At 51.2% G+C, this 22725-nt stretch overlaps 1 long non-coding RNA gene across 2 annotated transcripts in view; it reads right to left on the bottom strand.

Annotated features, from left to right (window-relative positions):
* Positions 1-22725, bottom strand: part of LOC138849838 (uncharacterized) — a 64247-nt gene that overhangs the window by 26915 nt on the left and 14607 nt on the right. For both annotated transcript variants that reach the window (XR_016234820.1, XR_016234821.1), the window contains exon 2: positions 13826-13885. This is a non-coding gene — a long non-coding RNA (uncharacterized LOC138849838). The remainder of the gene's footprint in view (positions 1-13825; positions 13886-22725) is intronic.

Below are 22725 nucleotides of genomic sequence, written 5' to 3'. Positions count from 1 at the left end.
TCCCAGCTGGTCCCCACCCCACCTTAAACAGAAAGCCAAGTACAGCGGGTCTCCTAGTGCTCTCCCGACATAGGTGAAATACAGAAGGAACCCGCATAGCAAGGGAGGCAAGGATGTGCACAGAGTATGAGGGATTAAATCCAGCTCTGCCCCGGGTGCTGAATAACCCTGGCCCTCACTTTGTCCAGTATGAATCTTTTCAAGTTCAGTTTCCTCCTCTGAAAAGTGAACAGAACAGTGCTGCCTGATTTGTTGGTTGTTGTGAGTAGAACGTGAGGGTGGACCTTGAAAGTGCTCCAGCTAACATCTTCACCCTTAGAAAGTGCCTCCTTTGACCATATGCCCTAAACAAAGCCAACCACCCATCCTGCCTGTGTCCAGAACTCAATAAAAAGGGCCTTGGGTAGCCTGGCCCCAGTCCTCAACCCGACCCTGGACCTGGCCGCATCATCAGCTTCTACTCCCGGCTGTGCAGGGTGAGACTCCACCATCCAGCCCTAGGTTCACACCTTCAACTGGAGAGCAGGCGTGCCCCCACCTCAGTGGTCCTTGGTCCTCTCTCAGACACGGAGCAAGACTCGCCAGTGGCCTCCACCACTGACCCTGCCAGGCCTTGCACACTTCGAGAGACAGTTAGTGGTGGCCAACTACTAGCAGTGCTCAGTACATGCCAGACGTGAGCTGGAGAAGATCTTTGAGGTCATTCGGTTCCATTCCATAACAATTCTACCAAAAATTACCCCCACTGCAGCTGGACCACATGCTCCCCATGACAACGCAGTCCAATCTGTCCTTCCAGGCTGTCCCCTTCACAGTCACGCAGAGGCCACGTTGCTTGTCCACCTGCTAGGACTCTGAAGACAATCATCACATCCTAACAAAGCCCCCTGCTTCCCGAGAGGTGTCTACAAGCCCTTGACAGTTCTTCCCAGGAGACCCTTCCTGTCTATTCCATTGCTCCACGGCAATATAACCGGCAAAAACTGAGGCAGTTCTCATTCTGTACCAGCCGCTTCCTAAGCCCTGCATGCATATTAACTCACTCACTCCTCACACCAATGTGAGGTGCTATTATCCTTATTATTCCCACTTCACAGACAAGTAAATTGAGGCAGAGAAAGGAAGTAACTGGCCCAAGGCTGAGTTCAAAGTCAAGCCCAGACAACTTGAATGTGCTCCTAACCCCTGTGCCAGCTCTCAAACTTGGCAGCCACTGGAACCACCACCCTGGGACCCATCCCTAGAGATTCTGATTTTGCTGTCCCATTTGTCATCCGGGCATCCGAACTCCTCAAAGACAGTCAGGTGACACGAGTGTGCAGCCAAGACAGAACAACGGCTCTCTGCCAGCAACCTCCACACCCCCAGGCGGTCTGGCCAGTGCAGGTAGTTAGTTGGATTACAGAGGAGCAGTGGAAATTTCCAAGCCTCCCCTGATAAAGGAGTTAACACGGGAACAGACTCGGACGTGGGTGACAAGAGCCAGCCTCACAGGAAGCCCAGGTCAAGAGTCACTCAGGTGCTGTGGGATCCGAGGCACTGGGAGGCCCCCATTCTCCAAAAAAGATAAGAAGGCACCAAACCGCCCAGCCGCAAGGGCTTCCCCTCAGTCACAAGGCGTCCTCCAATCAGCAGCTGCCTGCCTGCAGCAGGGCGGGGCACAGCGCAGCGTCCTGACTGCCCTGTGCCAGGAAGCGGATGCTCTCCCCTTGACTGCTTCTGTGGGCTGGCGCGAGAAAGCCCTGGCTGTGTTCTCCAGCCCTGCCCGGAGTCTGCAGCGCTTCCCTTGCCAGGAGTCTCCACCTGGGCTGCCCCCTGTGGGGCTCTGAGTTTTCCCCTCCCTGCCCAGCTCCCCACCGTTTAACAGCTCAGGTTGTTGCTGTGAAAGCACAAGGTGTCTCCTTGGTTAGAGAGAGGTCACCACATGCTCCCGGGCTGGCTGTGCCTTTCAGTTCCCTAAATTCGCCCTGAGCTGTTGGGGCCGCTGTACCCAGAGCACAGGATGGAGACCTGACCTTGAGCTGCTCACTGGGGACAGCAACCGTTTCCCTCCCTGCACACCCACGCCGCCAATGCAACCTGAGTGTGAATAAAAGAGCAAGTACCTTCACCGCACCCCCCCAGCCCTATTAATATTGAATGCAAACATCTGAATGCAAATTGACTTCCCTTTGTTTTCCTCTCTTTCCCCCAGCCCCTCTCCATACAGAACACCTTTCATCCAAGACACCAGTGGTCCTTCCACCTGCTACAAGAGGAGCGGACGTTGAGGTTCCTATAACCTACGGTCACAGGCACGGGGCAGCACTTGGTTGGAGCAGATGCTACAGCTGCAAACTACACCTGCAGGACATTTCCAAACGAGAGTGTATCTCAGGGGCAGTTATTCTCTGCAGAGGTCACAGTGACTTGTTCAACCTGTGGCAGGAATTCTGCAAATGGGCATAGGAGATTTGTAGCCTAGAAGCCCCTGGGAAATAATCTCCTCCAAAACCTGTAAATCCTCTCCTTTTCCACAGCTCAGGAGAAGCAGATGGCTCGGCAGACAGCTTTGCTCCCGGCCCTCTGCTGTCTGTGAACCTGGCTATTTACTGGTCTGCTGCAAGACTGGGGTGTGCAGAGGGCATCAAGGGGGGCTGGGGTCATCGCATTTTAAAGGGAGAGCAGGAAAGGGAAAACTTGATGGAAAAATAGTTGATTGCTTGGGATGGCAAAGGGAGGTGCTTGAGGAATAAAAAACTCAAACAAATCTGGAGTATTTATCAAATAGTCACTTAAATTTCTGATAAGAATGTGAGACTAGGGACCAGTGTTGTGAGGAAGTGGGTTAAGACACTGCATGCAATGCCAGTATCCTGTATCAGAGCTAGAGTTGGGGTCTCCCACCTGCTCAACTTCCAATCCAGTTCTCTGCTAATGCACCTGGGAAAGCAGCAAAGGATGGCCCAAATACATGGGCTCCTGTACCCAGGTGAAAGACCCAGATGGAGCTCCTGACTTCAGCTTGGCCCAGCCCTGGGGAATTTGGGGGAATAAAACAGTGGATGAAAGATTCTCTCTCTCTCTCTCTCTCTCTCTCTCTCTCTCTCTCTCTCTCTCCCCCTCCCTCCCTCCCTCCCTCCCTCTCCCTCCCTCTCCCTCCCTCCTTCTCCCTCTCCCTCTCCCTCTCCCTCTCCCTCTCCCCACCCCCAAATAAATAAATTTAAAAAAAACTGAGACTAGTGTAGAATTTGCTCACTCTAAGGGCACAGTCAACAGAGGTATTGGCTGGAGGCTATACTTTTGCATAGAGGAGTGTAAGGACAATTCAGGCAAATGTCTCCCCTTACTGTTGGGTATTTTCCTATTTTTGCCTCCCGAAAGTGTTTGTGCACACAAAAACTTGGGAACCATGAAAGCTGATCCCCTCTCCTGTGAGAAGTGTGAGTATAAACCATGGCAGAGAGCAGGTCTGTTAACACAGTGTCTGAAATCTTCATAAGACACCTGTATGGCCAAAGATGCTATACTTCCTTGGGAACTGCTTTCTAGACCTACAGGGACATGCGTAGTGCAGAGCAAAGAGATAAAAAAGACCAAAAGTGGGGCTGGCTGTGGCGGAGCAAGCTAAGCTTCTGCCTACAATGCCAGCATCCTACATCAGAGTGCATTTCTAGTCCTGGCTGCTCTGCTTCGGATCCAGCTCCTTGCGAAGGAACCTGGGAAAGCAGCAGGAGATGGCCCAAGTGCTTGGTCCCCTCCCACCCAAGTGGGAGACCCAGATGGAGTTCCAGGCTCCTGGCCTTGGCCTGGCCCAGCCCAGCCATTGCAGCCACTTGTGGCGTGAACTAGCAACTGGCTAATGGGCGTACTCATGTCACACAATGAGTCAGGGACACAACTGTGGGCAGAATCACTCTCCCAGCTGGACCACTGTGCCCAGTACTTGGGTGTGCTGCCCCCTGATGCTGACGGGAGTTCCTAAGGAGGAGGTGAGGACGCACAGAGGTAACCCTGGCAACAGGGAAGACATGCTCTCCACCCACCGTGGCTTGGATGTTAGTCTGGTGTCCCTCAAAGCCTCTTTGCTGAAGCTGGGCTCCCAGGGGCCCTAGGGCAGGGTCCTCCTGAGTTCCCATGGGAGGGCTGTTACAGCCTGAGCCTGCGCCCACCCACTCTGCCTCCTGACTCAGCACATGAACAATCCTCCATGCTCTCTCCACCACTGTCATCCACCCCCTCTCAAGAGGCCAAACCAACAGGGCATCTGACCTTGGACTTAACCCTCCTCAATTATGAGCGGTTTCACTTTATAGCATTTAGTTGCCTCGAGTATTTTGCTGTAGTTAACACAGAGCTGACCAAGACGCTAATGTCCAACAGAACAGTTCAACAGCAGCGTCAGGCTTGGAGAAGGACTAGAGCAAGGAGGGGAGGCAGGGAAAAGGAGAAAGGGGGCAGAGCTATACACGTCACTCCGCATCATCAGATCTGGAAGCTAAAACCCTCACTACAAAACACAGTCTGTAACAAAGGCTATTTGCACAAATAGGAACTTAATTACATTCTTGATACTTTTTACATGGGAAGTGAGCAACAATATGCCTTGGCTAGAACCACAGTAGAAAGATTTTCTTGGGACCAGCGTTGTGGTGTAACAGGTTAAGCCGCTGCCTGCACTGCCAGCCTCTGGGTGCTGGTTCGAATGCCGGCTGCTCCACTTCCAATCCAGCTCCCTCATAATAAGCCTGAGAAGGCAGAAGAGGATGGCCCAAGTCCTTGAGACCCTGCACCTACATGGGAGACCCAGAAGAAGCTCCTGGCAACTGGCTTTGGTCTGGCCCAGCCCTGCTGTTGCAGCCATTTGGGGAATGAACTGGCAAACAGAAGATGTCTCTTTCACTCCATACCTCTGACTCAAATAAATAAAATAAATCTTTTAAAAAAAAAGAAATATTTTCTTTGGGGCCAGCATTGTGACACAGCAGATTAAGCTACCACCTACAAGGCCAGGATCCCACATGAGTGCCATTTCAAGTCCCAAGTAACTGGGTCCTTTCGACCCATTCCAGTCCAGGGAGACCCGGATTGAGTGCCTGGTTCCTGGCTTCATCCCTGGCTCAGCACCAGCCATTGTAGGCATCTGAGAGTGAATCAGCACATCAAAGTTCTGTCTCTCAAAGAAATAAATGAATAAAACAAAATTTTTATTTTCTTATTTATTTGAAAGGCAGTTCGAGAGAGAGGGCGAGATAAAGAGAGATCTTCTATCTGGTTCATTCCCCAAACGTCCTTAATGGCCAGAGTTGAGCCAGGCCAGAGCCAGAAGCCAGGAGCTTTGCTGGATCTTTCACATAAGTGCAGGGTCCCAATGACCTGGGCCATCTTCCACTGCTTTCCCAGGTGCATTAGCAGGGAGTTGGATCAGAAGTGGAGCAGCCAGCACTCAAACCGGCACCCATATGGGATGCTGGCACTGCAGGCAGCGGCTTAACACACTACACTACAACCCCGGCCCCCAAAATAAAATTTTTTTAAAAATGAAATAAAAAAGCTGGGGACAGCAGGTGAATGCTTCCTGCTCACACAGCTGACACTAGAAATACATACTAACCGTGAAAAGGGCAGAATAACTGCTTATGGATTCTAGGGGAACTCAAGCCACAGAAAAACCTGCAAAAAAATTATGCTAAAAATTTCATTGAACTTCTCTTTAAAGGATGGAACCATTCATCTTATTTTTTGACTTTATATTTTTCTGTATTTTCCTAGTAATATTTTCTATCAGTGTTTTTTTTTTTTAAGGATGATTTTTAAATGGGGTCTTAAAAAATCCTCCCATTGTGAAAGATGAAAGCACCCATATTACTTGGGAAGCGTTGCCATGTGTCTCATCGGACACCTTTCATCCGGGTTTTAGTCATAGGTGCCAATCAAGTGCTGCCTTCAGGACAAGCAGAGGGGAGCGTGGGCAAGCGTGCTCTTGGGTCTTCTGCAAGGAGGCAGGGGATGGCAGCCAACCCCCCACGTGTGCTCCTCAGGCTCTGTTTCCTGCTACTTCACTCGCCCGGGCTGGCCCCTGACCTTGGCTGCTGTGCGGCGCCAGACTCTGGTCTCTTGCGTTTCCTACCAAATGCTTAGTGAGGCATCTTACTGGCTTCTGCCTTCAAGCCCATCCTGGCCTCGTGGACGCCCGTGGACATTTTTGGTTACTGGCGGCTGGTCCTCAGCTCTCCTCCCCCTACCCTCATTTCCCGGATTCTACTTGCAGGTTCCCCAGCTCCTGGAGAAGCGACATGCTCACCTCCACCCCTCACTGAGTCCTGCCCTGCTGTTGTAAATGACATCTCCCAGCTGACACCATCCGGGGCCCCCACAGGCAATGGCGCTGCGTGATCCACTGCTGACCGGGAAGTATTCACGACCAGCTGGTAGTGGCAACTTTTAAAGGGACCCTTTCAGAGAGCTTTATTTAGAGGGGGGAAAATAGCATATGGAAGAAAAACAGGCATTTGATAAAGCCCAGGAGCCTGTCCTAATCTTAAGTATGATTTAAAAAAAGCTATAGGCCGGCGCCCCGGCTCACTAGGCTAATCCTCCACCTTGTGGCGCCAGCACACCGGGTTCTAGTCCCAGTCGGGGCACTGGATGCTATCCTGGTTGCCCCTCTTCCAGGCCAGCTCTCTGCTGTGGCCCGGGAGTGCAGTGGAGGATGGCCCAAGTCCTTGGGCCCTGCACCCCATGGGAGACCAGGAGAAGTACCTGGCTCCTGCCATCGGATCAGCACGGTGCGCTGGCCGCAGCACGCCGGCCACAGCGGCCTTGGAGGGTGAACCAACGGCAAAAAGGAAGACCTTTCTCTCTCTCTCTCTCTCTCACTGTCCACTCTGCCTGTCCAAAAAAAAAAAAAAAAAAAGCTATAAAACCTACAAACATCATAGTAAACAATACTAAAGTCATCCCATTAAAACCTGTGCTATGACATAGATGTCTCCCCTACCAAAGTATTCAACCTACTTTTTTACAAGCTCTCACTAATGCAATGAGAAAAGACGATTTGAGGCTAGCAGTGTAGCTCAGTGGGTTAAGTCAACACCTGCTATGCCACCATCTCATTTTGAATGCGAGCTGGAGTCTTAGCCGTTCTGCTTCCAATCCAGCTTCCTGTTAAGACACCTGAGAGGCCGGCGCCGCGGCTCACTAGGCTAATCCTCCACCTTGCGGCGCCGGCACACCGGGTTCTAGTCCTGGTTGGGGCGCCGGATTCTGTCCCGGTTGCTCCTCTTGCAGTCCAGCTCTCTGCTGTGGCCCGGGAAGGCAGTGGAGGATGGCCCAAGTGCTTGGGCCCTGTATCCCATGGGAGACCAGGAGGAAGCACCTGGCTCCTGCCTTCGGATCGGTGCAGCACGCCAGCCGTAGTAGCCATTTGGGGGGTGAACCAACGGAAGGAAGACCTTTCTCTCTGTCTTCTCTCTCTCACTAACTCTGCCTGTCAAAAAAAAAAAAAAAAAAAAAAAAAAAAAGACACCTGAGAAAGAGCAGAAGACGGCCCAAGTGCTTGGGTCCCTGCCACTCAAGTGGGAGACCTGGATGGGTAGAGTTGGCTTCTGTTTATAGTCTGATCCAGCCCTGGCTGTTGCAGCCATTTGAGGAGTGAACCAATGGATGGAAGCGCTCGCTCTCTCTCGCTCGCTCTCTCTCTCTGAGTTTCAAATAAACAAAAAATATTCCCCCCAAAAGAAAAATTTAAACAGAAGTATAAATATTAGGAGGAAAGGCTGTTCACACGTGCTCACATGTCATGGGCACCTCAGGTCTTGCCTCATCTCATGCAGCTGTTTAAACTCAGATGTCTTCATCTTAAGGGTTGATGGTTTAAGGGAGCAGACTTGATCTAACACTGGCCTCTGAGAGGTGGGGCCAGAGGGAGGTCTTTGGGTCACTGGGAGTGTGCCCTCAGAAGGTTCTGGTGAGAGGTCCGATTAGTTCAGTTCAAGTTTGGCCTAGGTTCTCTCTCTCCCCTGCCTGGCACACAGATGTGCCCACACTTCCACACTCGCCATGACCAACTTCCACCAGAATATGGGCCACTGACCCCGAAGCCTCCACTGTCAGCTAGAACGAACCGTTTCTTTCCCAAAGAAGCTCCTCTCGGGTATTTTAGTTAAACTAACAAAACGTGCACTAACGTATCACAGATATAGAAAGATGACTACAACCTCAAAAACCAAAAGATTCTATTTTAAAAATCTATTCTAGGGATGGGCATTTGGCTCGGCGGCTAAGTCACCACTTGAGACACCCGCATCCCACATCGGAGTGCATGGATCATGTCCTGGCTACCCCACTTCCCATGCAGCTCCTTGCACGCTCCTGGGAGGCAGCAGGTCTTGGCTCAGGGTCTCACGTGGGAGACTCAGATGAAGTTCCAGGCTTCAGGCTCCACCAGGCCCAGGCTTAGCTGCTGCAGGCATTTGGGGAGTGAACCAATGGATGGAAAATACCTGTCTCTTTGTGATACCTCTCTCTCTCTCTCTCTCTCTGTCTTTCAAATAAAATGAAAATAAATAATTTTAAAACCTATTATAAGTACCAAGAGAATTTAATAAGATAGCTACATATAATAAACTTGCAAAATTCAAAAGCTCTTATTTACATGTTAGTGATAACCAGATTTAAAAGGAAATGGAAAAATAATACTATTCACAATAGAAAGGGAAGCACACAAAGTCCGTGTGGATAAATGCAACCAGAAACATATAGAACTTCCACAAAGTGAGCCATAAAATTTTATTAAGACATAAAACAAAAGGCCCTTGGAAGGGAAAATGTAATGAAATAATATATATCTTCCAAAATTAATATGTGAACTTGTTAAAAATTCTAACCAGAACATCAAGAAACTGTTTATATGCCAGATAAGATAATCTTCATATTTCCACGGAAGACCAAATGTGTGAAAATTGCCAAAACATTTTTAAATGAAAGTGATGAGAGCGTCCCCTTCTATATATTAAAACTAATGATGAAAACCATTATAAAGTCTACAGAATTGGCACAGGAACACACAACCAGATCTGTAAAAGAGAACAGACAGCCCAGAGCAGGTCCAGGGATATATGGGGACTTGCTGGCTGACAGAGGAAGCACAGTAACTCCAAGGAAAAGAAACGGATTATTTCATACATAACGGCAGAGCTGGAAAGCATCTGGGAAAAATCTGACTCGATTCTTCCCTCCCCATACCATATTTTATATTATTACTCTTAGTTATTTGAGAGACAAAGAGACAGAGACAAAGAATGAGAGAGAGAGAGAGAGAGAGAGAGAGAGAGGGAGAGAGAGAGAGAGAAAGGAAGGCTCTCACCCTTCAATTCACTCCTCCAAACGCCCAAAACTGCCACAGGGAGGCCAAAGCCAGGGACCAGGAACTCAATCCAGGTCTCCCACGTGCTGGGCAGCACTGCGATTATTTGGGCCACCACCACTGCCCTCCAGGGTCCACTGCATTAGCAGGAAGCTGCAATCAGTAGCCAGAACAGACATGAAACCCAAGCATTTAATGCAGGACATGGGCTTCCTAACCAGTAAGCTAAATGGCTGTCCCCTATAGCCATATTTAAAGTTAAAATCCAAGAGAAAGAGTTTTAAAATTAAAAACAAACAATAAGGCCGGCGCCGCGGCTCACTAGGCTAATCCTCCGCCTTGCGGCACCGGCACACTGGGTTCTAGTCCAGGTCGGGGCACCGGATTCTGTCCCGGTTGCCCCTCTTCCAGGCCAGCTCTCTGCTGAGGCCAGGGAGTGCAGTGGAGGATGGCCCAAGTGCTTGGGCCCTGCACCCCATGGGAGACCAGGAGAAGCACCTGGCTCCTGCCATCAGATCAGCGCGGTGCGCTGGCCTCAGCGCACCGGCCCCGGCAGCCATTGGAGGGTGAACCAACAGCAGAGGAAGACCTTTCTCTCTGTCTCTCTCTCTCTCACTGTCTAACTCTGCCTGTCAAAAAATAAAATAAAAATAAAAAATAAAGAAAAAAAAAGCTTTAGGATGAAATGTCTGCTTGAAATTGAGACTTTTTTTTTTTTAAGCAAAATGGGAACCTCAACCAAAAAAAAAAAAACAGTGAGAGATTTTACGTGAGAAAATTTTGCCAGGGTGTCACAGTGTCCAAACAAAAGATATTGCAAAGCCAGAAGATGAACAACAGGCTAGGAGAAAATATTTGTTTTTTGTTTTTGTTTTTTCATTTGACAGGTAAAGTTTTAGACAGTGAGAGGGAGAGATAGAGAGAAAGGTCTTCCTTCCATTGGTTCACCCCCCAAATGGCCACTATGGCCAGAGCTACGCTGATCCAAAGCCAGGAGCCAGGTGTTTCCTCCTGGTCTCCCATGGGGTGCAGGGCCCAGGCACTTGGGCCATCCTTCACTGCCCTCCTGGGGCCACAGCAGAGAGCTGGCCTGGAAGAGGAGCAACAGGGACTAGAACCCAGTGCCCATATGAGCTACCGCAGGCTAAGGATTAACCAAGTGAGCCACAGCACCAGCCCCGGAAATATTTGTGATATTGTAACAATCAAGATTAATATTCTTAATATTTGTAAATCAATCACAAAGGCAGAAGCAATCAAAAAAAGCAATAAAATAATAGACAGTCAATTCCCACGAGAAGCAATGCGGAAGACCAGGAGCCAGGGTTGGAGGGGTGACCCCAGTGTCCACTGCCAGTGGCGAGAAATCCAGCTACGGCATTTCAAGCCAGGCCTGGAGCAGTGATGAGGGTTGTATAAGGTCACCAGCAGGAAGCCCCGTGACTGAATCCTAGAGACATTCAAAGAGGAGGGCAGAGACCAGAGGACGGAGAAGAAGCGCGCTCCCTGTCTTGCCAGGATCTCTCCCTCTCCTTGTGGCATCAACCACCGTGACGTTCTCACCAAAGCAGAGCTCATGCCAGCGCCGGGCCTTCCGTAACCGTGAGCTCAACGCACCTCTTTCTTAGGAAGTTAACCCAGCCTCAGGTACTCACTGTAGTAACAGGAACCCAGACCACAGTTCAAAGCCAAGGCAGTGCGCATTGCTCTGGGTGTTGTTGTTGTTGTTGCTGTTGAACCTAAACTGTCAATATTGCTAATATCAGAATTGGGCAGGGCAGCATCGTGGTGTCCCAGGTACTGCTTGCGACACCAGCATCCCATACAGGAGCGCAGGTTCGAGCTCCAGCTGCTCCAGTTCCCACCCAGCTCCCTGCTAATGTGCCTGGGAAGGCAGCAGATGATAACCCAGGTACCTGGGCCCCTGCCACCCGTGTGGGAGACCCAGATGCAGTGCCAGTCTCCTGGCTTCAGCCTGGCCCAACCAAGGCCATTGCAGTCCTCTGAGGAGTGAACCAGTGGGTGGATGACCTTTCTGTCACTCTGCCTTTCAAATAAATAAATAATAAATCTTTTCAAAAAAAAAAAAAAAAAAGAGAGCATATCCAGCAATCCCACTTCAAGATATCTGTTCTACAAAAGTAAAACCCCCAGAGCCTACATGTAGAGGTTTGGCTGCAGCTCTGTTCACAGTAGCAGAACAGCAGAGACTAAGTTGAAAGTGTGTGAAATAGAGGAAAAGCTGAATAAATAATAGCAAATTTTCATATACAACATTATGCTGTTTTCACATGAGTGCAGTCTTGATCTACTGATCTAGGAAGATATCCATGATATTCTCTTAAGTGAAAAACAATTTGCAAATTAAATACACTGTGGAGGCCAGCACTGTGGTTCAGTGGGTTAAGCCTGTAATGCCAGTATCCCATATCAGAGCACCCATTGGAGTTCTGGCTGCTCCACTTCCAACCCAGCTCCCTGCTAATGTGCCTGGGAAAGCAGTGGAAGATGGCCCAGTGCCTGGGCCCCTGCACCCACGTGAGTTCCTGGTTCCTGGCTTCAGCCCAGCCTGGCCCAGGCTATTGTAGCCATTTGGGGAGGGAACCAGCGAACGGAAGATGTGTGTGTGTGTGTGTGCGTGTGTGTGTGTCACTCTGCCTTTCAAATAAATAAGTCTTAATATAAAACAGTCTGATATATGATTTGCCTTTCTATAAAATAGGAAACAGTTCCGCGATGGGGACCAGGAGCTGGGGGAGAAGCCGGAAGGAAGCGAGGGGGAGGCACGCGTGTTTGTTGTCTAGATGCTGCTCCATGTTCAGCTGGCTTCCATCAACATGTGATACTTTTATAATTTTTTAAAAAATCCTAATGGGTCAAGAGGCAGAAAGAGGACTGCATATCTTTTGTAAGCATGATCCACGGTGGTAGTGGACAGCAGGGGATCCCAGCCATAGCTGCGGGGGGGGGGGGGGGGACGGGAGGGGAGAGCCAATGCGTCTGCCAGGTTGCAGGGCAGCTTCTGTGGTACAGGACACAGCCCGGTGCTGTCACAGCACCAAGCCGCCACCAGCCCGTGCCCACCCGCAGCCAGGGACCGAGACACACAGCTGGCAAGCACGTGAGGTGTCGCCCTCCACTCCAAGGTCACACCATGGACCGCTAAGCCTGTGGCCCTAGGATCTACCTGTCTCTTAATCTCCCTCTCTAATATAAAAATTAAAACTCCAGCTCTCATAAACTACTCCAATAAACACCAACTCGGGTTAGGAAATTCCTTTTAAGAAAGCAGCCGTAAATATGTTGGCCCTTGGTGACATTTTGCTCACTCAGGGCTGCTCGTTGGCCGAGGGCCCTCAGCTCACCCTTGTCTTCCCTTCCCAAGTGCTACAGGGTAACCTGCTACGCACGTGGCTAATCATAAACCAAAGAAAATACTCAGGACTCCCAACAGTGTTCATTAAGCAAAAAAAAAAAAAAAAAGAAAAAGAAAAAATAGGGTCCAGGAGGAGGAGTACAGCTTCCCTCACCCATTGGATTATTCATTTGTCGGACGGAACTGAAGGGAAACCTGAGACCTGCAGAAAGAGGGGAGTTCCACAGGGGCTTCCATCTGCGGAACAGATTTACAAGGTCCTTTGAGACCCGGCATAGCTTTCCTGGGGTGAGAAGCGCGGCAGGGCTTCCCCACCCCCGGCCCACCCCACACCGAGTGTGCTGGGGGAGCAGCGGCGGGGAGGGGGGCACTAAAACACAGAAAGACACCAAGGGGGTGCTCATGGGGCACTGTGGCAGAGACCGGAATAAAGCTAGACTTTCTGAAGCGAGTCGGTCGAACTGAGCTGCTCAAAGTGCCTTCTTAACCACATGGCTGCTCGGGGCTTTGAAAGCACAGTTGTAAACACAGGGAAGGAAGTGACAGAGAGTGACAGACCCGGGCAGGTGCCAGTCCCCGGTGAACACACGCAGAAGCACGTGAGCGGTGAGCAGTTCCCTGCACCCCCCACACCCCCTATACACCCAGCGTGGGCCCAGCAACAGCAAGATCAGTTGCGCGCTGGGTCCTGAAGCAGAATTACAAATGGGCAGTTTTACAGCAAGATTCAAAGCAGGTAGCCAGGTGGCTTTGCCTATAAGCTCATCAGCAACATTTTCCAATCTTTGTGGTTTTTTTTTTTTTCTTTGCTTTACAAATCAGGATTGAAAGAGGACCCCAAAATGGGGAACTGGAAAGGGCATTCATTCTCAGAGCTAAAGAGGACACATGAGATCCAAATAAGCAGACGACTAAAAGCAGAGACGCCAACAGATACGTCTGCACCCAGCTCAGAGCAGTGCAACCCACGGTAACCAAAAGCCGACTGTCCCTGAAGGGACACACGGGTATACACACACGACAGACTATTACTCAGCCTTAAAAAGGGAGGAAATTTTGACCCACGCTACCATAGGGAGAAGCCCCAAAGACGTGACACTCACCAAGACGAGCCAGCCACTGCACAATTCCACTTGTATGAAGCACCCAGAGTCGTCAGATTCCTGGAGACAGAGAACAGACTGGGATTACACGGGGTTGGGGGCAGGGGAACGGGACACAAAGTTGGAGTTCACGAACATGGGAAGGTCCTGACACTGATGGTCATGATGGTTGAAGACGGGGGAAGGTATTTACTATTTCTTTGTAACATGGCTAAGATGGGAAAAATTCAAGTTCTGCATATATCTTAAGTAATTATTTATTTGTGAGAGAGAGGCAGGCAGAGGAAGAGAGCTCCTGCTCACTGGTTCACTCCCCAAATGCCCACAATGACCGGGCTGGGTCACCTCAAGGCTGGGTACTGAGAACCCAACCTGGGCCTTCCACGTGGATGACAGGAACCCAAGCACTTGAGCCATCATCACCTGCTGCCTCTCGGGGTGCACATCAGCAGGGAGCTGGAGCTGGGAGGACGCAGACTCAGGCACTCCATTATGGGATGTCGTGTCCCCGTAGACAGAAGACACATGCCCGAAGTCGGATTTGCTTCTGTGCTAACTTAATGTCCAAACTCTCCTCATTTTTGCCTGTGGCAAGCCAGAAAGAGAGACAGAGACAGAGACAGAAAGAGAGCTTCTATCCACTGTTTCACTCCCCCAAATGCCCAGAACAGCTGGGTCTGGGCCACACGGAAGCCAGAGGCTGGGAACTCACGCTGGGTCTGCTACATGGGTAGGGACACAAGTATTTGAGCCATAACTTGCTGCTTCCCAAGGTGTGCACTCGCAGGAAGCTGAAATTAGGAGTGGAGCCAGGACTTAAACCCAAGCACCCAGGTATGAGATGCAAGCATCCAAAGTGGTATCTTAACGCAAGGCCAAATGCCCCCCACCATGTATTTTAAATCTCTAGATGACTTATAATACTCAATGCAATGAAAATGCTATGTAAACAGTTGCTATATTGTATTGTTTAAGGAATGATCAAAAGTACATGTTCAGTACACACACGATTCTTTTTCATTTTTATTGTTCTATAGCTGCTGAATCCATAGGAGTGCAGGAGCCCATGCACTTGGGCTATCCTCCACTGCTTTCCTAGGTGCATTAGCAGGGAGCTGGATTAGAAGTGGAGCAGCTGGGACTCAAACCAGCTAAGCCTCTGTCCCCGGGGTTTCACAGGGCAGAATTCTCAATAGGTGCGGACTGGGGATGGTTGCAATTGGCTTGACATCTGTGTATTTCTTGGCCCCCAAGAATTACAACACTACAGTCTGCAACCAACGGATGATGGTTATCAGTGTAACTTAGGGGGAATTAATGAGGAAAGATGTTAAATGCATCTGGCAGAGGACCTAACAAGCAGTTAATACTATTACTCTTCGCTTCCTTCGGGCTCTAAATAAAATGTTTTTGAATGAAGTCACTCTGGGGAGGGCCTGTAATTCTGTTTGCTCCTCTTCCAGTCTCTCTCCTCCAGATTCCTGGCATAAGCAGTGCACATCAAACATGAGGTTTAGCCTTCATTACTCACGGATTCACACCCAGCTCGTGTTGCTTTCATCATCCCCAGGCAGCAGAGCTGGGTCAAGGCAATATTGCTGGCTGCAGAGACAGCGGCAACATGCAAGGCTGGGGTAGGCTGGGCCCAGCGCCGCTGGCCCCTGACCCAGCAGTTGGAGGTGTCCCCATCTGCTGAGGCTGTGCCACCTGCAGGTCTTGGGGCCTCTGCCCCGTGCAGTGAGGGAGGCCCCAGGAGCTGGTCCACTGGCTCTTCTAGGGCCATGACTCACCTCTCCCTCTCCTCCCTGCTCTCTGTCGGCATGGAAACAAACTGACTGACAGTAACATGGGCAGAGCCTGGTCCCTCTTGCCTGCCTCTGAGTCCAGAGCTGAGCTGGAGTCCCGAGGGAAGGAGAAGCATGAGGGATCTGGGAGGGCAACTTAGCATCCTGGTAGCAAGCTTCATGGTGTAGGTCTGCAAGATGTGGGCTTGAGTATTGGCTGCACCTGTTGCAGAACTCAACTTTTTGGGGGGCTGGGTTTCTTCATCTGTAGAATACAAGAAGAAGGAATAAAAACTCCTTGGTTTTTGTGAAGCTCAGTTTGGGGAAAGCACACAATACAAGGTGCAGCATATGGTCACTGCTCAATAAATAATAATGAATAGCATCAGGAGGAAGGCTCAGGCCCTCTGATCACAACAGCAACACCAGCATTCCTTGGGCATTTGCTCAGGAAAATGCGCTATGCTGAAAGTTTGTACTAACGGTCAGCCTTCGTTATCTGCAGGATCCACACCCATGGATTCAACCAACCCCAGATCAAAAACATTTGGAAGGAGATGGTGTTGTGGCACAAAGGGTCAAGCCACCACCTGCAGCACCAGCACCCCATATGAGCGCCAGCTCAGAGTCCCAGCTGCTCCACTTCCGATCCAGCTCTCTGCTAATGCGCTTGGGAAAACGGCAGAGGATGGCCCAAGTGCTTGGGCTCCGGCACCCATGTGGGAGACCCAGATGGAGTTCCTGGCTACTGGTTTGCAGCTGGCCCAGCCCCAGCCATTGCAGTCATTTGCAGAATGAACCAGCAGATAAAAAAATCTCTGTCTCCTTCCTTCCCTCTCTGTCACTCTGCCTTTCAAATAAATAATCTTCAAAAAACTGTGTCTTTTGATCCTTGTCACTGTTCCCTAAACAGGCACTTCCATTATGTATTATGAGTCATCTAGAGATTATTTAAAGTATATACAGAATGTGCGTAGGTTCTATGCAGATGCTGTGCCGTTTGTATAGGGTCCTGGGGGGTGCAGATTCTGGTATCCACGGGGTTTCCTGGAACAAGCCCTGACATGGAGGGACAGTTGTATATGTCAACCTGTCTCATGCCTCACAGAAATGGAGACTTCACTTTGTCGACGGTAAAAACCAAGGCTTGGCAAGGCCTAGTACCTACCCAAGGCCACAGATGGAGGGCTGAGCAGAAGTGGATTCTGGGCGGGACTCTCACACTCAAGCCCTCTTCTATATCACCCAAGGTGTTTAATCCTCATCTATCACATGGAAACAGCCCACCTGCCCCTCCATCAAGGATAAAGGGCCAAACAACAGAGGCGCAAGGAAGGCACAGCCCCTATGAAGAGAGGTGCAGGGGCAAGCTGCCGTCACCACTCAGTCAGGCCCTGCTTAAATACCCCAGAGTGCAGCAGGGAAGATGGACGTGGGTGCAATGACCACAGCCCAGGGCAGGAAAGGAGCCATCCAAGAGCGGTGCTCTGGAGCCCATGTGACAGTCCACTGCTGTCACGGACACATGGGGTACACGCTCTCGGTAAGATACAACTTCACTAAGGAATACACAACTGAAAGATAAAAACCATGCCAATCTGAGGTGCATCTGCAGATTCTGGTATCTATCAGGGGGTGGGGGGTGCTGTGGTGAGGGATGAGGGGTTTTCTGGAACCCATGAGGGATGGCCATATGTGTTTGTTGCAAAATGATTCCCATAATCAAGCTAATTAACACATTGCAGCTTTGGGTGGCTGTCTTTTTTTTTTTTTTTTTTTTTTTTTTTTGACAGGCAGAGTGGACAGTGAGAGAGAGACAGAGAGAAAGGTCTTCCTTTGCCGCTGGTTCACCCTCCAATGGCCACCGCGGCCGGCACACCGCGCTGATCTGATGGCAGGAGCCAGGTACTTATCCTGGTCTCCCATGGGGTGCAGGGCCCAAGCACTTGGGCCATCCTCCACTGCACTCCCAGGCCACAGGAGAGAGCTGGACTGGAAGAGGAGCAACCGGGACAGAATCTGGCGCCCTGACCGGGACTAGAACCTGGGGTGCCAGCGCCACAGGTGGAGGATTAGCCTAGTGAGCCGCGGTGCCGGCCGTGGGTGGCTGTCTTCTGATGAGGACACTTCACTTGCATAACACAGCACAGCACCACAGCAGTCAGCACGGCCACACCAAGCCTGCAGGAACTACTCACAACTAAGAATTGGCGCCCTTTGACCAACATCTCCACATTTCCCACTCCCAGCCTCTGGTAACCACTTGCTCTCCTCTGCTTTGGTTTTCTTAAGAGTTCAGGTGTGAGTGAAATCAGCAGTATGCAACCACAAAAGACCTTGAACAGCCAAAGCAATCTTGAGAAGGAAAGACAAAGCTAGAGGCATCACACGTCTGGATTTCAAACTACATTACATGGCTATAGAAATCAAAACAGTATGGTATGGGCATAAAAACAGATATCACATATAGACCAGTAGACTAGACTCCAGAAATAAATTCATGTTTGTACAGCCAACTGATCTTTGACAATGCATAATGGGTGAAAGGACAGTCTCTTCCGTAAGTAGTTCTTGAAGGACAGGGGTGGGCAGGCATTTGGTGCAGCAGCTTGGGACACCCGCAGCCCACATCAGAGTGCCTGGCTCAAGTCCCAGCTACTCCGCTTCTGATCCAGTTTCTTTTGATGCACACCCTGGGAGGCAGCAGGTGATGGCTGAAGCACTTGGCACCTGCCACCCACATAGGAGACTCAGATGGAGTTCCCGGCTCCTGGCTTTGACCTGGGCAGTCGCGGCTGTTGTGGCCTTTTGGGGAGTGAACCAGCAAATGGAGGATTGACCGACTGATCTCTCTCTCTCTGCCTTTCAAAAAAATAGGAAATAATTTCGAAGTGTTTTTTTAAAAACAGACAAATGAATAGTGCTGGGGAAACTGTAATCCACAGGCAAAAGATGAGACTAGCCACTGATCTCACCACACACAGAAACTAGCTTGAATTCTGTTGCAATCAGAAAATTACACATCCTGCCAGAGTTGCTGTTTTTACCTATTAGAACAGCATAGTAGGGCCAGCACTGTGGCACAGCAGGTAACGTCACCACCTGCAGTGCCAGCATCCCATACAGGCACCAGTTCTAGTCCCGGATGCTCTGCTTTCGATCCAGCTTTCTGCTAGTGACCTGGGAAAGCAGTGCAAGATGGCCCAAGTCCTTGAGCCCCTGAACCCACATGGGAGACCCAGAAGAAGCTCCTGTCTCCTGGCTTTAGATAGGCCCAGCTCCAGTCATTGTGGCCATTTGGGGACTAAACCAGCAGATGGAAGACCTCTCTCTCTCTTTTCCTCTGTAACTCTGCCTTTAAAATAAATACATAGATCCTAAAATAATAATAATAATAATAACAACAACAACAGTGGGGAACTCAACAGCACTGCTCCCAGTGGGAGGGGATGGAGGTAGCCTATGAACAGGGCTGGTCAAGGACAGAACACAGGACCCACTAAACCATACAATGTCAGAGCTACAAGGACTTCAATGGCCATGTGGTCCAGCCCCGGCCAATACAGGCACCTTCAGAGGCAGCTGGCCAGCATCTGTCTGGAATGTTCTCAGGGCCTCACTGCCACCCCCACCCTCCCCCCACAGGAAGCAATCACGATTCCCTGGCATCTGACCACAGAACCTGGTTAAACCCCTCGGGTAGAGGTTGCCTGGGGAGTGGCTTTGGGAGTGTGCTTGCAGGCTAGGTACTTTTACCAGGACTTAGGAATTTATGAGTAAGAATGGAATCCTCACCACTTAAAAACAGGTCCCAACAGTATGTGTCATGTGTCAACGCCCCTTTCCACGCTGACATGGTGTCTTCCCGTGGACTGCCTGTGGGTCTGCTGTGGCCCTGGCCAGTCCCTCCCTGTCCCACACTCCCAGCTGAAGGACACAGACCCTTTGCTGAGAGCCCCGGCCAGCTTCGGCGTCAAGAAGCAGAGGCAGCGCCAACCCAGGCAGGAGAGCTTTATGGGGCATCTACTGGGCTTGAACGAAGCAAGGCCGATGCTGGTGTTGGACCTTCTGTGGCTGATGGCCTCCTGGGTGGCCACCACGTCCCTCTACTGTGTCGCCCTGCTGTGTTCTTGTTTGCTGCTGCAGAGCCTGTGCCCCTTCCCTACACGTTGGTTCTGGACAAGGGAACCTCAGTGTGTTCCTCTTGTCTGCAAGTCCCTGGGAATCTGCTCAGTACCCCAGTCCCTCCAGACTCCTCCTAGGAGAGGCACTCTGCTCTGCTTTTGCACTCAGCTCTGCAGGCCTGCCATGCCCAAGGCCCCTGCTGAGAGAAGTCACGGGCAGCCCTGGACAGCAGCTCTGCACCAAGGACCTTGCCATTTTGGCCTCAGCTCACCAGACCAGGCATCAGGCATCCCCCCAAAGAAGTCACCTGTGATAAGACTGAGAGCGACTCTGACCTCACCCCGTACCCATGCTCACCCTAGGTCGTTAGTCTTCAAGTGCAATGCAGGTAGAGAGGATCGCCAGGTCAAAGAAGGGGACTCGGGAAGTTGGCAGGACGTGGGCAACAGCAGTAAGCAGGAGCCACAAGGCAGCCACAGATGCAAGGAAGGCGGGGGAACAGTGAGTCCACGGCCGCAGAACAACAGACACCAAGGCAGGGAGAGCCAACCTACCAGGACCGAGGAGCCTTGGTGGAGGGAGCTGGCCCCACCTGCTGTCACAGGAAGAATGCTGGCTGGAGAACGTTAGACCCTGGCTTAAAAGCCCCAGTCAAGAAGTTCCCCACCTCCCTCCTTTCTCTGAGTGTCTCCCACCCAGCCCCCATCACCTGCAGCAGTCTGCCTCGGTCTCTGCTCTCCAACCCTGAAACAGCCATACTAACTCATTCACAATCCTCTCCAGGGTCCAGAGTCCACCCCTGAGCCCCGAGCCAGGATCCAGCCCCCCACCCTGCTGTGTGCACTGAGGCACTCCCAGGCCTGTGCCCAGAGCAGGGCAGCTCATGACCCTCACTACTCGGACCTCCACACAGAAGCCGCAGGCTCTGCAGCTGTCCAGCCTCCTTGACCGCTTGTGCAATTCTCCCAGGAAAGAATTTCCTCCCGCAGAAGCTCAGAGTGATGGTGCCTGCTCTACATCCCCGCAGGGATGCTGGGAGGACCGAGCGAGGCAGCGGGAGGGCAGGTAGTTTGCAAGCCGAGCAGCTGCAGGTGAGTGGGAAGAGTGTTATGTGGTGACCAGCGATTGTCCACCCAGTGTGTCCACTCCACACTGCCATCCACTCCACGCGTGTCCCTCCCACCTCGTCCTTCACCCCAAACTGTTGTTCAAGCCCCTCTCCTGTGCTCCCCGAGACCATGGCCCCTGCTCCACCAAGGCAGCCTCCCACGCTGGGTTCCTCCCCACATCCCACTTCTTCCTCACCTGTGCAGAAGCTCAACTTTGCCCTGGAAAGCCTCATTGCCTCAGGGTCACCACCATCACCCAGAGAGCGGGCAGCTCTGTGCTCCCCACGGATCCCAGGGGTGAGGGGTCAGGGTCACGCTTCGCCAATGCCTACACTTGCAGTCCCCCAAACTGCCAGCTTTCCCCTTCTCTCAGCCCCTCTCCCCCTGGACTCCATCACCACAGGGCGGCACTTAGATCAGCAGCTCCAGCCAGCTCCCGCTGACCTCATTTTTCAAGGGATCTGCGGCCAGCACTACCCCACTGGTTGCCAACAGCAGCACTATCGCCCAGGAAGCTGTGAGATGCACTCATTCTTGTATCTTTATAAAGAGTTGTTTTTCACACCAACTTTTCTGTGGTTGCCATTGTTATTTATTTATTTCTATTGTATCTGAAAGGTAGAGCAACAGAGAGATCTATTTGGTGGTGCACTCCCCAGATGCCCACACAGCCAGGACTGAGCCGGGACAAAACTGGAACTCTGGAACTCAATCCAGGTCACCCATGTGGATGGCAGAGACCCGAGGACCTGTGCTGTCACCTGCTGGGTCTGCATTAGCAGGAAGCTGGATCAGAAGCAGGGACAGGACTCAAACCCAGGCACTGCGATACGGGACGGGGCCTCCCAAGCGGTTTCCTGACTGCTGCACCGCTGCCCACAGATTCTTGGGCCCCACCCCAAACCTCCTGAATCAGAAGTTCCAGGGGGAGGGCCAGCTCTCTGGGTTTAACGAGCCCTTCTGGGGACATGCACTCCAGTTGGAGAACCTCATCCGGGTGTGTGAGCAGGTGCACCTCCCTTAACACCCCCTGGACTTCTACTCAGGGCGTGGCTGGAGACATCCCCTCAGGCTACGGAGGGTCAGGTCCACTTTGGACCCATGAAAGTAGCTGCAACTTGACTCAGACTCCTGCCTTGTCCCTTGCCTGACTCCCCATAAGGACATCTCTAGACGTCCTTGTCTCCCTATGCCCCATCTTCCTGTCCTTTCCTTTACAAGACAACAAATTCCTCTGTGTCCTTGAGAAGGCCGATGGGCTGCAAAAGGGCAGGCTCTGCTCTTGGACATGGGTGCCTTAGTTTCCACCTCGGGGTATGGCCTGATAAAGGGTGGCTAGATGGCCAGCAGGCACATCCACCCATGTGGTAAAAACAGATGGAGTTCCAGGCTCCTGGCTTCAGCCTGGCCCAGCCCCAGCCGTTGTGGCCATCTGGGGAGTGAACCAGTAGATGGGAGATCTCTTTCTCTGTCTCTCCTTGCCTCTCTATCACTCTGCCTTTCAAATAAATAAAAATAAAATAAACCTCTGTTTTAAAAATGGGCAGCAGATGTGCAGTATCTGGTTCAGCGCTCAAAGGATCACCAAACATCACTTCCCAAAGCTGGCTCCAGGCAGGCTCCTCCTCCCTTCTGAGTCCCTGTTGCTTCCTTTTTTTTTTTTTTTTTTTTTTTTTTTTTTGACAGGCAGAGTTAGACAGTGAAAGAGAGAGACAGAGAGAAAGGTCTTCCTTCCATTGGTTCACCCCCCCAAATGGCTGCTACGGCCAGCATGCTGCGCTGATCCGAAGCCAGGAGCCAGGCGCTTCCTCCTGGTCTCCCATGGGGTGCAGGGCCCAAGCACTTGGGCCATCCTCTACTGCACTCCCGGGCCACAGCAGAG

The sequence above is a fragment of the Oryctolagus cuniculus genome, chromosome 5 (assembly GCF_051225735.1).
Source record: "Oryctolagus cuniculus isolate XC-2025 breed Fujian yellow rabbit chromosome 5, ASM5122573v1, whole genome shotgun sequence".
Lineage (NCBI taxonomy): Eukaryota > Metazoa > Chordata > Mammalia > Lagomorpha > Leporidae > Oryctolagus > Oryctolagus cuniculus.
This window is presented reverse-complemented; position numbering and strand designations above follow the sequence as displayed.